Source organism: Peromyscus leucopus, chromosome 2 (genome assembly GCF_004664715.2).
Source record: "Peromyscus leucopus breed LL Stock chromosome 2, UCI_PerLeu_2.1, whole genome shotgun sequence".
NCBI classification, from domain to species: domain Eukaryota; kingdom Metazoa; phylum Chordata; class Mammalia; order Rodentia; family Cricetidae; genus Peromyscus; species Peromyscus leucopus.
Genome location: NC_051064.1, coordinates 119,565,954 through 119,580,810, shown reverse-complemented (window position 1 = coordinate 119,580,810; position 14,857 = coordinate 119,565,954). Strand labels below are relative to the sequence as shown.

Here is a 14,857-nt window from a genome sequence, read left to right as displayed (position 1 = left end):
GGGGGGTGCTGATTGAGGGGGGGCGGGTGGGACTAGAGGGCAACATTGAAGGGGTTAAACAGGTTTTTGCTCCTCTTGAATTTGTTTGCCTGGGCCTGGTATTGGAGGGCTTCATACCTTGCTCTGTATACAGGAGTCAGATTTATAATACTTCCCCTTTTTTGTTACCTATGAACTCTATAAACCAAATTATTTTGAAAATTGGTGCATTACCTTGTTCTTAGCAATAAACTGTTGAACAGAGGATGGACTGTGGTCTGCCCCATGGAGCCCAAGTGGCCCAGGGTCAGGCCGTGGAGCAGGGCCTGGGAAGCTGTTCACACAGGTGGGTGCCGTTCTTCTGCATTAGTCAAAGCTCTGTGGTCCATGTGCATCCAGGGCCTTGTAGCTGTCGGTGCCTCCTCCTGCTTTTCCTGGAGGAGGTAATGGAAAAGTGTCAGACTACAGTCTTCTCAAGCGTTTTTACTCAACCCCATTTGATGTCCTCACTGTCCTGGGCCAAGTCCCTTCCATTCATGGGGAACCAGGAGGGAGTAGGGTATAGGTGCTTGGAAAGCTAGAGACTTGCTTTCCCAGTGGGGTGCAGCACCAGCTCCCTGCAAAGCCTGTGGTAAGTGAGCTGTGGGGCAGCTGCTAGGTTGAGTAGTTGCCTGGCTTCTGCACAGCCTAGCTGCTCCAGCTAGCCTTAGCTTTGTGTCCCTGCGGCAGACCACTGTTCAGAGTCAGTACTGCTTGGTCTCCCTGGAGCTGGGGGGCGGGGCTCTGCTTGGGATTGGTTGTGGCCAAAGGGAAGAGCAGAGTTTGAAAGATGTTTTCCGAAGCTAACTCATCAGCGCCAAGGAAAGGAGGTTGACCTCTGTTCTTCACTCAGGGATTCTCAGGGGGGTATGGCTAGGGAAGCCAGGTAGGGCTAAGCTTTCCTGGAATGGTAAGTGGGACCCAGAAGCACTGGGAGGAGGGAGAAAACTTAATTTTCTCAGGTACCTGTAGATCCTCCCCATGATGCTGAAGGACTTGCTAATGGGGTGCTTGGTGTAATCCCAGCTGTATGGGAACTGAAGATTGAATTTAAGTCTTTGAGTGTATCAGGCAAACACTGCTGCTGAGCTACATCCATCCATCCACAGCCCTCTCTACTCTTCCGTTTTTCAAAGATGGGTCCACCATGGGATGGAGAGATGGCTTAGCCATTAAGAGCACCTGCTGTTACAGGGGACCCAGGTTCAGTTCCCACTACCCACCTGGTGGCTTGCATCTACCCGTAACTCCAGTTCCAGGGGGTCTGAGGCTCTCTTCTGGCCTCCACGGTCACCAGAACATACATGCATGCAGTGAAAGAACAAAACAGGGACCCACCAAGTTGTCCGGGCTGGTCCGGAGTGTTTAATCCTTCAGTTTCCGAAGTAGTTGAGTACACACCAACTCTACCGCCCTTGGCCAAGTCAACCATTTAAAAACACTTTTGGCCTGTGTAATACCCATAAGAAAACTCCAGCTCGAACAAGTGATGGGACTTTCCCAAATCTCACAACCTCGCCTGTGGGTTTTTGTTCTGGGCCTTGAGCATGCAAAACTTAATTTTGGCTCCTCGCTAGACACTTCCTAGCCTGTGCAGTCAAGTCTAGGCTTATGAATGACCACAGCCAAAGGCTGCGTGTGTTTCACCAGCAGCTTTTTGCCAAAGCAAAAGGAACGCCTTATGTAGAGTAGGGTGCAATGTTTGGGTTGGCATCCAAGAGAGGCAGGTTAAAAGTCCCCACCTCCATCCACGTCGAGAAAATTCTGAGTTAAAAATTCTGCCTTAGGTGGATTGTGGGTTCTGCTGCGGGATGAGGGAGCGGCCTCCTGAACTGCTTGGGTATGTGGGGTGTCTTTGTGGCCCATCTGTGACATTTATACGAGGCTCAAAAATTGGTAATAACGAGCCCTGTCTGGACTTGGCTGGCCTACTACCCCCACAGGATTGGACAGGGCCTTAGGAGGCGTTCTGAGGATCAGATCACGACCGCTGGCATCTGGGAAACAGGCCCACGGGGGCTGGGTCCTGCAGCGGCCCGGTCTGACAACAGAGCGGTGGGGTAGGGGGTAGGAGACTTCTTCTGGGAGCCAGAGGCGACCTGACCGCAGCGGGGCCGCCCCACGATCGGCGGCTCCACGCCGCGCTCCTCCCGAGCCCCAAATCCCGCAGCCCGGGGATGTGGGGAGCACTCGGCCTCCGGCTTCTATTGGGTCTCCCGGGTTCGGGCCCGCCTACCCCTGCGGCGAAGCCCCGCATTGGCCTGCCCGGCGCCCCGCCCGGTTCCGGTGCGCCCATTGGCTGCCGTTGCCCGACCCCCGGCGCGGCCGCCGAGGCGGACCGCTGGATTGGTGGTCCCGCCGCTGCGTCCTCACCATGGCGGCGCCCGTGCAGCCCGCCGCGTCCTGGGCGCCCGCCGGGGTCCCCTCGGCTGTCCCCGCTCTTCGGGCTGCAGCCACCTCCCCGCTCCGCGCGCGCCCCGGCGCCGCCCGACCCCGGCCTCCCTCTCCGCTGCGGTAAGGCCTGCCCCGCGCCCCGACGCAGTTCTCGGCCGCCGCGCCCCTCCCCCGGTCAGGCCGGCCCGAGCCGGGCTGGGGACCGAAGCCCGGGCCCGGGAGGGGGCCAGGCCCGAGGAGAAGGGCCGTGCAAGCGGGGCCGAACGCGCAGAGGTCACCTGCGTGCAGCGCCCCGGAGCGCGCGACTCTGGGCGCAGAGGAGGGACGCGGTCACCCGGGACCCGCTGTGGGACGAGCGCAGGAAAGTCCCGGGAAAGCCTAGCGGGAGTCAGCAAGAGTAGCGGTTGTCATCTCTGCCTTCCCCGGGGCCAGATCCTCGGAGTGACCGGGTCAGTTTGTCAAAGTACGCCTTCTCGCGACCTTTCCTTCTGGAGTGTGTCTCCATTGTCTGCTCGGTGATCTTGTTTGTGAGAGAAAATCTTGGCGAGGTCGGCAGATTCGGTTATCAGGATGTCCCACTGATGTATTTAGACTCCTTTTTACAACAGCACTCATTTTTATGATTCCTCAATAAACCTCATTTTCGTTTGTTTTTCTCGCGTACGGGGAGGGAGTGAAAACAGTAAAACTGAGTCACTGCAATTAGCCTTCCGAGGAAGTGACCCGGTGACGGGAGACAACTGTTAACCCCGAAAGCAAAGAGCACTTAACACATTTCTGAGCGGTCCTTTGAATTATTGGTACTGTAGGTAGTGGACTGTGAAGATAGAAAACCACGAATTAAGTTCCCGCGGTGTAGCACAGCAGACATCATGACAGTTTCAGTTGTGTCTGAACTTTCAACTAAAGACTCAGAGGAACGGTAGCCCAGGGCCATAGGTGCACACCTGTAATAGCACCCAGAAGCTGAAGCAGGAGGATTGCTTCAGAGGCCAGCCTGGACTGTATAGAATAATACCTGGTTAATAAGAGCCACATAGCAAGACCCAGTCTCAAAAGACTGAAGAAAGAAAGGAGGATTATAAGCTGGAGCAAAACCATATGACCAAATGAGGGTTTCATGTATAACCTAAGGTAGTGGACATTTTGAAGTATGAAGTGGTGCCAATTTCTCCATTTCACAAGTCTGAAGTCTGTCTCATGACAAGTAAGTTATTAGTGATGGAACAAGGCAAGTGTGTTCTTGGAGACTAATTGGCTTGCTCAGACAGTCAGATGTCTACTGAATACATGTTTTGTGCAAGGTGTTGACTTGAGGGAAACTCAGGCAATTAAATTAAAATATGGAACATGTTCCCATAGCCCTCTGTAGGATAGTTGTGTGAACGAAGCAGACACAAATGATAGCAGGGTGTGTTGCCTCTAGAATTCCAAGACTGTGGGTGCCGTGAGAAATCCAGAAGAGGAGAAGTGAGTGTGCTTGAGGAAGGTTTTATGGGGGAACTGGAGTTTTGAGTTGAACCACAGAGAGTAGAAAGGCTGCTTGGAGAAGTGAGCCAGTGGAAAGAGAGGATGGTGAGTGTGGGGGAGGACCCACGAGTGCGGGTGGGGGGTTCCAGGGCTTCGTAGAAAAAGAGAGGGACATGAGGTTGTGCAAAAGGCAGGCTGGGGCTGGGGATGTAGTTCAGTTGGTGGAGTCCTTATCTAGCATGCAAGGAGCCCCGGATTTGATCCTCAGCATCACATAACAACATCACAGGTATGGTACCGCTCTCGCCTAGAATCCTCATACTTTGGAGGTGGAGATAGGAGGATCAAAAGTTCCAAGTCCTCCCTGGCTACACGATAAGTTTGAGGCCAGCATAGGCTACTAATGACCCTCTCTTAAAATCAAAAGGCAGACTAAAGAGGCACCTTTGACCCATGGTCATGTGGACCTAGACTTGCCAGGAAAGAACTCAGTAAGTTGCAGTTAGGTTGTACCTATCGCTTTTATAGTTAGACTCAGGCACCACAAAGCTGTGGTCAAAGCTGCTTCTTGTCTTCATTTACTGGGTTTGTGCAGTTGGTGACCGGCCCTAGGGCTGCCCCCACACTGCTCTGACATCGGTTTCTTTCAGTTCTTGGAGTCATCACACTGAGTTGGAGCCTGATGTGTCTGGGAATTGCCCCCAGAGTCCCCTAAACGTGTTTTTCTTTCTTCCTGTTAGTCCTCTCTCAGCATCACCCGTGGGTGTGCCGCTTGTCTGGCTTTCAGCGGCTCCTTACTGTTTAGTTAGGCCCAGAGTAGCCTGACCTCAGCAGATTATTGCCATACCCTTTGGTAGATCACATTTTCTAGATCGGTAGGGCTACTTGGCTTGGTGTTTTATTGTTTGAGCTCCAATGTATTTGCACATGTTGGCTTTTTCAGTCTTCAATGACCCCCTTCATTCTCAGTCCTTGCCCCTGGCTGGTGTTTTATGGCCATTTGAAAAGGCACTTCCTCTGTAAAGCCTTTTTGAACTTTGTTCCCCACCTAAATGAGCCGGCCTCTCTAATGCTGGGGCTCTGACTTTTGTATTTGCTTTAGGTTGGTTTTCTTGTGTGTGGATGTGTTGTGTTTTTTTGGTGGTTCTTTTGTTCTGTTTTTTTGTTTTTTTTTTGATTTATTTATTTATTATGTATACAGTATTCTGCCTGCATGTATCCCTGCAGGCCAGAAGAGGGCGCCAGGTCTCATTACAGATGGTTGTGAGCCACCATGTGGTTGCTGGGAATTGAACTCAGGACCTTTGGAAGAACAAGCAGTGCTCTTAACCTCTGAGCCATCTCTCCAGCCCCCTTGTTCTGTTTTTTGAGACAAAGTTTCTCTCTGTAACAAAGTCCTGGCTATCCTGGAACTTTTACAATTGTAGATCACAGAGATCCTCCTGCCTCTGCCTCCTGAGTTCTGGGATTAAAGCTATGCGCCACCGTGCCCAGCTATTGTTTGGTGATTTTTGAGGCAATATCTTGTCTAGCCCAGGCTGATCTTGAATTCTTTCTTTCCTTTTTAAATAGGACTTTGTGCAGCCCAGGTCGGCCTCAAAATTCAGTGTTGTAGCTGAGGATGACCTTGAACTCAGAACCTTCCTGTCCCCTCACTTCTGCAGTGCTGGGATTAGAGATGGGGGTCACCTGATTCCAGGCTTCAAAGTTTGCTCTTTTGCCATAATTCCTTTATTGTCTCTTCCACTTACAGCATTAGATGTACTTTTAAAGGCATGGACTGTCTTCTCCGTCATCTGGCACAGTGTTTTACATAGTAGGTACTTGGCATATATATGTATTGTATGTAGAAAATAGTGTTTTTATGCAGGTAATACTGTAGTTACTGTCTCTACTGTTCCTGTCCACTGTGATTACTGGTCACTGCTCTCTTGCAGTATACTCAAAAACTATTCTAACTAAAAGAAAAAAGAGGCGGGGGTAGGGGAGTGGGACGGTGGGGGTGTGTGACTCAGTTGGTGTGCTTGTGTAGAGCATTTTTTGTGAGGCTCTCAGTTCCATCGCCAGCACTTCATAGATAGGTCATGATAGTGCACACCTGTAATCCCAGCATTCTGGAGGTGGAAGCAGGAAAGTCAACCAATGAAGATGTCTGAGTTGTTAAAGCATTTGCTGCCACACCTCATGATCTGAGCTTGATTCCTGGAACACCCACATGTTAGAAGAAAATAAATGGTTTCTACTAGTTGTCCTCTGAGTGCCACATGGGTGCTCTTTGGTGGGCAAACAAGAAGAGAGATAAACGTTTTAAGAAAAAAAAAAAGTTCAAGCTAATCTTCAGCTGTTTGTGGAGTTTGAGACCAGCCTGGGCTATATGAGATCTTGTCTCCCCACCTCCACCCCCTCAAAGAAAAAGAAAATAGCCTTGAAGTAGGATAGCTATAAAAATATCCTTTGTGCTATCAAAATATTTGTCATAAAACATGCAAATGAAGTTGGCTGTATGAGAGGATGCTTTAGTGAGGGATTAGAGGTATTGGTCAGCATAGTTTAGAGTAAGCTAGAGAGTAAAAGAAGTCTCCATAGCTTCGGGACTTAACAAAACCAAAGTTGACTCCCTGTGCATGCCACCCATTTGTCACAGTGTACAGGCACCATCCTGGTCACACTAGCTCAGGGATGGAGACATTTGGGAACTAGTGGATGTTCGAGTGGGTACCACTTTTACAACTTCAGTTCTGTTACTTTTACTCAAGTTTCGTCCGTCAGAATGTGGCACATGGCCTTGCCTAACTTTAAAGCAGGATCAGGAATTACAGACTTAGCTTATGACTAATGCAAAAAGAGCCCAAACTGTTTTGGCTCTAAAGACTACTACATATTCTGTGGGTGTCGACTCTCAGACCATTAAAGATAAGTTGGATGGGCACTAGAGGCAAGTATACAGAAGGGTGGGTTCAGGGCCAACACCCCATTACAGCCTGTGTAAATACTTATAAGCCAAGGCCAGAAATACAATAAATCACACTCCAATTATAATGCAGCCATCCCGAAAGTATTACTGTTGTTTTGTCTTGAGAGAGAGTCTCATGTAGCTCTGGCTGGCCTGGAATCCTCTATGTAGCTGAGGATGACTGAACTCCTGATCCTCCTGCTTGCCCCTCTCAAGTGCTGTAGCATTCTGAGATGTCCAAAACTAAAAAGGTCAAATTAGCCTGGCACAGTAGCACGCACCTGTACTTAACACTCAGGACCAGAGACAGGAGGATGGAGAGTGTAAAGCTAGCCTCATAAAAGCCTATCTCAGAAATGATAAACAGCTAAGATATAGTTAGTTCAGTTAGTGAAGTGTTTGTCCAGTGTACACAGCTCTGGGTTCAGTGCCCAGCACTGTATGAACTAAGTGTTGGAGCATGTCTGTAATTAGCATTCGAGAGGTAGAGGTAGGAGGGTCACAGTTCCAGATCATCCTTGGCTACACAGAGTTGGAAGCCAGCTTGGGATACATGAAGCCCTGTTTAGAAACAAACACCCCAGAAATAATAAGTAGTCTAAATCATATTTAAGCTTTTTCATTTAAGAAGTCAGGGAGAGGGGAGCCAGAGGCAGGAGTATTAAATTCAAGGGGAGCCTGGGCTACATAAGTAAGACCCTGTCTCAAAATACAGAATAAATAAAGTCAAGAGTATAATAATTTGAGATGCATTTAATTGGTTTAATTGGCTTTAAATGAGGCTTCAAGCTTGGTGTTCGGATTCTTTTGCTAACAGAGAAGCTAAGTGCTAGTTGGAGGTGATTCCAGAGATGGAAAAGCTAACTTCCTGACTTTGGGTCTTGGCTCTGTCACTGACTAGCTGTCTAATAGTTAACAAGTTTTTCGTTTTGTTTTGTTTTTAACTTCCTGCGCTGGAGTTTGATCTTGTGCATGCTGGGTGAGACCTGTGCCACTGAAACACATAACCATCCAGTGTCTTATCTTGTCCTTTTCCAAGCTGTTTCCTGGACTCCCTGAGGACACCCAAATCTGAGGATGTGCAGGTCCCTTACATAAGATAGTTTAGTATTGACATATAACCCTGCGCAGACAGCCTCTTTAATCACCTGTGACTATAGCCCATGATAGAATGTAAATGCCATGTGAATACTTTTTGTGTTCTGTTGTTGAGGGAATGATGGCAAGCAAAATGTCCTTGCATGTTCATTGCGGACACTTCTTTCGTTTGCTTTTTATATGTTGGTTTGGTACTCACTGTGTAGTCCTAGCAGGTCTCAGACTTGTGGCAGTCTTCCTGTCTCTGTCCCCTAAGTGAAGAGATTATAGGCATGAACCTCTGTGCCCGACTCAACATTTTTTTAGTTTAGTTTTGTGTTTTGACAAAGGGTCTCTAGCCCAGGATGTCCTGTAATTCTTTATATAGCTGGGGTGACTTGAGCTTCTTACCCTTCTGCCTCTATTTCCTGGGTGCAGAGCAGCATAGACCACATGCCCATCGAACATAAAAGATTTACAAAATTTTGATTACATTTGGTGTGTGTGTGTGTGTGTTCAGGTACTTGCAGAGATGAGAAGAGGGTGTCAGATCCCACGAAACTGGAGTTACAGGAGGTTTTGAGCCCCCCTGGGGTGGATGCTGGGAACTGAACTCGGCTGCTCTGCAAAAAATATACAGTATTTTAAAATTGTCTTTATATATGCTATTATTTGTGTGGGGGTGTGCCATAGCATGCCTTTGGAGGTCAGAGAATGAGTTCGTGGCTTGATTCTCTTCCTCTACTTTTATGTGGGTTCTGGGGATGGAAATTAGTCCTCGGGCTTGCACAACAAGGTGATTGATAGAATGTGGAACTGGTAGAGGTGGAGAGCTGACCACCTTAGAACAAGGGTGAGACTCAGGGTTTTGTGGAGGTATTAAAGGGGCCAGCTGTCAGGTTGGGAATATAAAGTAATGGTGTTCTAGAGAAATTAATGCCGAATTTAAAGTCTTAGTTAACCATCGGTCATTAGGTAGATGTGGGTTTAAAGGGCTTTTCACCCAGGAAACAACATATGTCCAGGCCTAAAGACCCAAGAACATGGCTACTTCTTGAGGCTGCTTGTGTGAATGTCTTCAAGCCATGAGTGGAAATGATGCAAAAGTCAGTCAAGAAGATTGAGCTAAAGCCTTGTGAGTTAAAGCTTCATCCTGAAGATGATTAGGGGCCAGAGAAGGATTGGACGGTAGGAAATGACATTATCAGCTTTGCCTTTTGGGAGGATCATGTAGGGAGGAGGGAGAAGGCTGACTATCTTGCTGTAGAAAGCCCTGAGGTTTACAGCCACAGTCCCATGCCTACTACACGAGTCATAAAATATTTATAGACGAGATGACATGACATAAGAGTGGAGGAAGAATGCTGGAGGCTGATACCGTCAGGTGACAGGTGTGTTCATGCGTGGAAGTGCAGAGAAGAGCCAGCAAACCAGGTCCATTTCAGTAAACTTCGCCAGTTTCTAACGTATGACCTTGGGCAGGCTGCAGACCTCTTGTAGCTTCCTGATTTTCAGATTCGAGAATTAGAGATAACATTTCTTCTTAACTTCCACGGTGGTTGTGACGGTCGGTTAGAATAGATACAAAAAGCCTGGGCCTGTGCTGGTAGATGTGTAAGGGATTTCTGCGTCTGTATGTCTCTGTCAGTCTGTCCCTGTCTCTCTTGTGTGTATGAATGCTTGTGTGTGTGTGTGTGTGTGTGTGTGTGTGTGTGTGTGTGTGTGTGTGTGTGTGTCTGCATGTGCAGGCCGGGTGTTGTTCCTCAGGAGCTGTCCACATGTTTATTTTGAGACATGGTCTCCCCCTTACCTGGGCTCAGTGACTAAGCTAAGCCGACTAGCCGTCAACCCCAGCAGGCCTCCCGTCTCCTTATCGTTGGGATTACAAACATTCACTAATATACACTTGTTTATGTGGGTCCTGGGGAACCAGACTTAGGTCCTCCTCCTTATGTGGCAAGTACTTTACCACTGAGCCATGCCCACCGCCCCATAAAGGACCTCCTGCAATAAAAATAATGATTTTATTGTTCCTAACATTTTAGTACATAGTGCCTCAGCCATGGTGATGTTCATTAGTCTTAAATTCCCCTCACTAAATATAACCACCGTCTGCTTCGTGTTTTTTTTATGTCTTTGAAGGTGATTGATGCTGCTTGTCTGGCAATGTTAGGCATAAGGGAATTATTCTGACATTAAGAAGGGAGAATCGAGGCGGACAGCATACCAATTAAAGCAGTGTTTAAACGCTAACCACTTCTGTCCCCAGACCTCGTGCGGAAGTGACATGAGCGTACACCACGTTCTGCCACCGCCGCCAGTGATAGAATGAGCCGAGCTGCCGACATGTTCGCCTCTCCTTGGTCTGTTCTTTCTGACTTCCTCCCCCTTGAGATTTTACTCTCTGTCTTCTGGTGGCTTTTTTATAAGGATGGTGATAGGGTTTAATTCAGATTTTTTTTTTTCTGTCAGCTTCCTCGTTAGCCATCCTGGATTGACACAAGCTGCTCCTGAACTCTGCCGAGCTTAGCCTGTTTTGTTCCGATGGCCCTTATCTGTCACCGTGTCAGTATTTCTGTCTGTATCGTATCAGTTTCTCTTTCCTTCCTGTCAGATTTTCTCCCAAAATAATGGTAAGGGGTATGTTTATTTGCTTTGTTTCCTTCCAGACATGGTGTCTCTGGCTGTCGTGGAACTCACTCTGTACACCAGGCTAGCCTGGAACTCACAGAGATCTTCCTGATTCTGCCTCCCGAGTGCTGGGATTAAAGACGTGCGTTACCATGCACAGCAACCTTTTTTTCTTTTAAATCTGGTGCGTATGTGGGTGTGTGTATACATGTGTTCATGTGGATGTCAGCCCTCGCCTTTCATCTTGTTTGACAGGATGTCTGTTGTCCGCTGTGCCCGGCTAACTGACCTGTGAGCTTTTGAGGGTTCTCCTGCTTCCATTTCCCAACTCACAGCACTGCCACATTCATGCAGCTGCGCCTCACTTTTACATGGGTTCAGGGGATTTGAACTCAAGTCTTTGTGTTTACATGGCACATGCTTTACCCGCTGAGCCATCTCCTTACCCGCAATGTATCATATGTATATGTATGTGTGCTTGTGCTCACGCCTGTGTGCATGGAGAAGCCAGAGATCAGCTTTAGTTAGTTGTTCCTCAGAAACCACTGCCTTGTTTTGTTTGTTTGTTTGTTTGTTTGTTTGTTTGTTTTGTGAGATAGGGTCTCCTAGAACCTGGAGCTTACCGATTAGGCTAGGCTGACCTGCTGGTGAGCCCTAGGGAGCCACTAGGATCCACCTGTCTCCCCACCTGCCCAGTGCTGGGATTATAATGCTCATGAGGCAAGCCCTTGACCCAGCCTTATTGCATCCTGTGTTTAGAAAGTCAGACTAGTTGGGAAACCCTGTAACTAGGTGTTTCTGAGACATTTTGGCTTCAGGATTTCTTTTACAGTTAAAATATTAAACACTCCCATAGAATGTTCATCTTTGTGGGCTTTGTCGATTAATTTACTATATATTAGGTGTATCGAATGCATTAAAAGTTACTAGAAGGCTGATGAGATAGCTCACTGAGTTGGCTCTGACCTCCACCTCTCTCTCTGTCTCTCTGTTCCTCTCTCTCTCTCTCTCTCTCTCTCTCTCTCTCTCTCTCTCTCTCTCTCTCACCTATATCAGTAAACCACTGTTAAAAAGTTATTAGCTATTAAGAAAACTTTAGATCACAAGAATGCACAGGTGTATTTTCCAATAGCTGTGATAGCATGAATCATACCGTATGTCACATTGTATGGCCCCAAGACACTCTGTCAGGCCCTTAAGAGAGAGTGTGAATGAAGAGTAATGTCTTAAATGATGGGCATAGAGTCCCTGAAAAGTTCTGGGATCACAGGTCCTTAGAACACACTTGGAGAACTTATGTGTGTGGGTGTGTGGGGTGTATGTGGATATTGTATGCTTGTGTGTGTGTGTGTGTGTGTGTGTGTGTACCCGTGTGTGTGCAATATGTGTATGTGAAGTATGGGAGTGTTTATATGATGCTTTTATGTGCTTCTGCTAACAAGGTAACAAGAATGGTAACATTGATAAACTAAATCTACTCCCACATGCACTCAGCCTGGTTTCCTCTGAAGAAAGCTAATCTCTAGCCTTTGTTGAGACAGGTGCTTTGTCTTGGAAGGGCAGATGTGTGCACTTTGGCATATCAGGTAGGTACCACGCTCTGAAAACTAGGAAAACCAATGTTCCCGTGGAAGACAAACACCATAGTTAAGTTCTAGAGGTCTTGTGAGTACTTGGCAGGATGACGGCTGACGAAGTCTGTGGTTTCTCAGTTCACCTTTGTGACAATCCTGCTCTATGAATCTGATTGTTAGGAACTTGGCCACATCCACATGGATGTCATTTAGTACCGTGTGAGCCTTGTACATCAGGAAGTGGACATGTCCCCACCTTCCGCCTGTGTGGCTTCTGCACCAACTGAGCCCTCTGTGCCCCAGGAACCAGTGGCGGTGAGATTACAGGTTAGACAAATTCATGCTTGAGGGAGTTCTGGCGTCTTCCTTAGGTATGCTGGTGCGTCACTTAGCCCCCTGGAGATGTCACCCTCTGAAGGCACGTGGCCTGTGCTACTAAAGTGGCCTCGTGTTGGCCTTGCAACAGTTCTGTCGTGTCTCCTCCATGCTGTGGTTTGAGCAGTCTTTCTGACACAGTTCTGCATGTTTCCCCCACGTGATCCCATAGCAGTTCCTCACTGCCAGTGGGAGAAAGCTGGCGTTCCCCAGCAGGCCTCAGTATCAGCTTCCCAGGCTCTGTCGAGGGCCGGCACCACCTCTCTGAAGTGTCCCTGAACCTCACAGACAGCCATTAATTACCGCCATCCCGTAATGTCTGAGCCCTGTTTATTCTGGGCAGATAAGTAATGGCCTTTTTTGTGCTGATAAGATAGCACAGTCTGACGGTTCTGTTCTCAGCCCTGGAGTACAGGGGTCACATCTCTCTGTCCACGTGGTGTTAAGACAGGGTCTCTCTGTGTAGCCCTGGCTAGCCTGGAATTCATTATATAGACGGAGCTGGCCTTGAACTCACAGAGATCCACCTGCTTCTGCCTCCCAAGTGCTGGATATTAATGTTTCTTTATTTGAATTTTGTATGTTTGTTTTTAAAGATGAGTAGGTAGCAGAGAAACCCTGTCTTGAAAAACAAAAACAAACAAACAAAAAAGATGAGCAGGTAAACAATATGGAGCTACGTAGATTTAAACACACGCAGTCTCAGAGGAGAGCAGCAAGGAGCATTTGTCTCACATTTCTTTTCTTTTTGGTTTTTCAAGGCAGGGTTTCTATGCGTAGCCCTGGCTGTCCTGGAACTCACAGAAACCACCCTGCCTCTGTTCCTGAGTGTGCCACCATTGCCGGGCTTATCTCACATTTCTAACCATATACTGTTCAGCAGTAATGTGAGAGCAGACCTGTTAAGGCTGTGCTTACAGAAGAAGAGGACCCAGGTTCAGTTCCCAGCATTCACATCAGGTGTCTCCAGGGGATCTGTCTTCTGACCTCTGCTGGCACCTGTCCCCATGTGCATATGCTCACGCACAGACAAGTAGTTTAAAAAAGTAAATCTAGATGAATAAAGGAAACGACATCGTAGAATAATGGAACCCATCATTAAATCTGAAGATGTCACATTGCTTCTGTTTGGGCTTTTTAAAGAAATGCAGCGTCACATTTTCTGTAAAGGCCCTCTGTGTGTTTTTCCCTAGTGTCTTCTCCTTCACTAGAGACAACCCAGCTTTGGTTCTAAGTGCTTTTTCTTTGCGTCTATGTTTCCAGTCTGGGTTACATGTTCTGCCTCCCAGCACCTGGCCTGCATTCCTCAGGGGCACAGCCATGCTCCTTTGTTTATGTATCACCAGCAGCTGCTCTTGAGCTACAATTTGGTTTCCAGTTTTCTGGGCATCCTGCCATCTCCCAGCCTTCCTTTCCTCACCAGCCGCCACCCCTCTAGTTCAGGCTGCCCAGGCAGAGAAGGGCCAGTTTCTCAAATCCCAAAGTACACTTTTCTCGTCTGCACTCAGCTTTCATATTGTTCTATGGACGTCACCTTTTCCAAATAAAAATTATGTCTGCAGCTTTTTCCTCTGAACAACACTGAGACAAGCAAGTAAGAGAGAGATGTGTGTGGAGAGAACCAGGCTCCTGGCACACGAGTTCCCCCAACATACATACAGATAATAAATAAATAAATAAATAAATGTAATGAAAAACAGTAACAACAGTCCTGGTATGGTGGTGCACAGCTTTAACCCCAGCACTCAGGAGGCACAGGCAGTGTGTGTGTGTGTGTGTGTGTGTGTGTGTGTGTGTGTGTGTGTGTATGTGTGTGTGTGTGTAAAATTAAAACTAGACCTTAACAGCTCTTCTCTGAAGAGTGTCCTCTCCCTCCAGTAAAAGCGACAATGAATTCACTCATGCAAAACCGAAAGTTTTCTTTCTTTGGATTTTCGTTCCCCATATCCTTCCTTGACTTCCAATTGCAGCTGCAGGTGTGAGCCACACGGCTCTCAGTTTCTCTTAAACTCCTAGCAAGCACGGTCAATTGAAATTGTATTATTACGGTATGTGTATATACATCGTGTGTGCTAATGCCTGTGGGCACAAGCCGTGGTGCCTGTGTGGAGGTCAGAGGTCACCCTCGAGAGTTGGCTGTCCTCTTCCACTGCAGGATTGGGATCTGACTCAGGTTGTCAGTCTTGATCATCAGATGCTTCTGCCCGCTGAGCCATCTCACCAGCCTGTGCCAACTCTTTTTTTTTTTAAGATTTATTTTATTTTTTTATTTTTATTTTTACAAGTACATGTGAGGGCCTGCCTGTGCACATGCGCGCGCGCACACACACACACACACACACACACACACACACACACACACACA

At 47.7% G+C, this 14,857-nt stretch overlaps 1 protein-coding gene across 13 annotated transcripts in view; it reads left to right on the top strand.

Moving 5' to 3' along the window:
- Positions 1-1,840: 1,840 nt before the first annotated feature.
- The window catches only part of St3gal3 (ST3 beta-galactoside alpha-2,3-sialyltransferase 3), a 216,909-nt gene continuing 203,892 nt past the window's right edge, over positions 1,841-14,857 (top strand). For 2 of the 13 annotated variants that reach the window (XM_028893223.2, XM_028893220.2), the window contains exon 1: positions 2,325-2,532. The gene's annotated coding sequence lies outside the window, so the exon portion shown is untranslated. Of the gene's footprint in view, positions 1,859-2,324; positions 2,876-14,857 lie in introns of those variants that run through there. The other 11 variants (XM_037202871.1, XM_037202870.1, XM_037202869.1 and 8 more) reach the window with 10 other exon arrangements.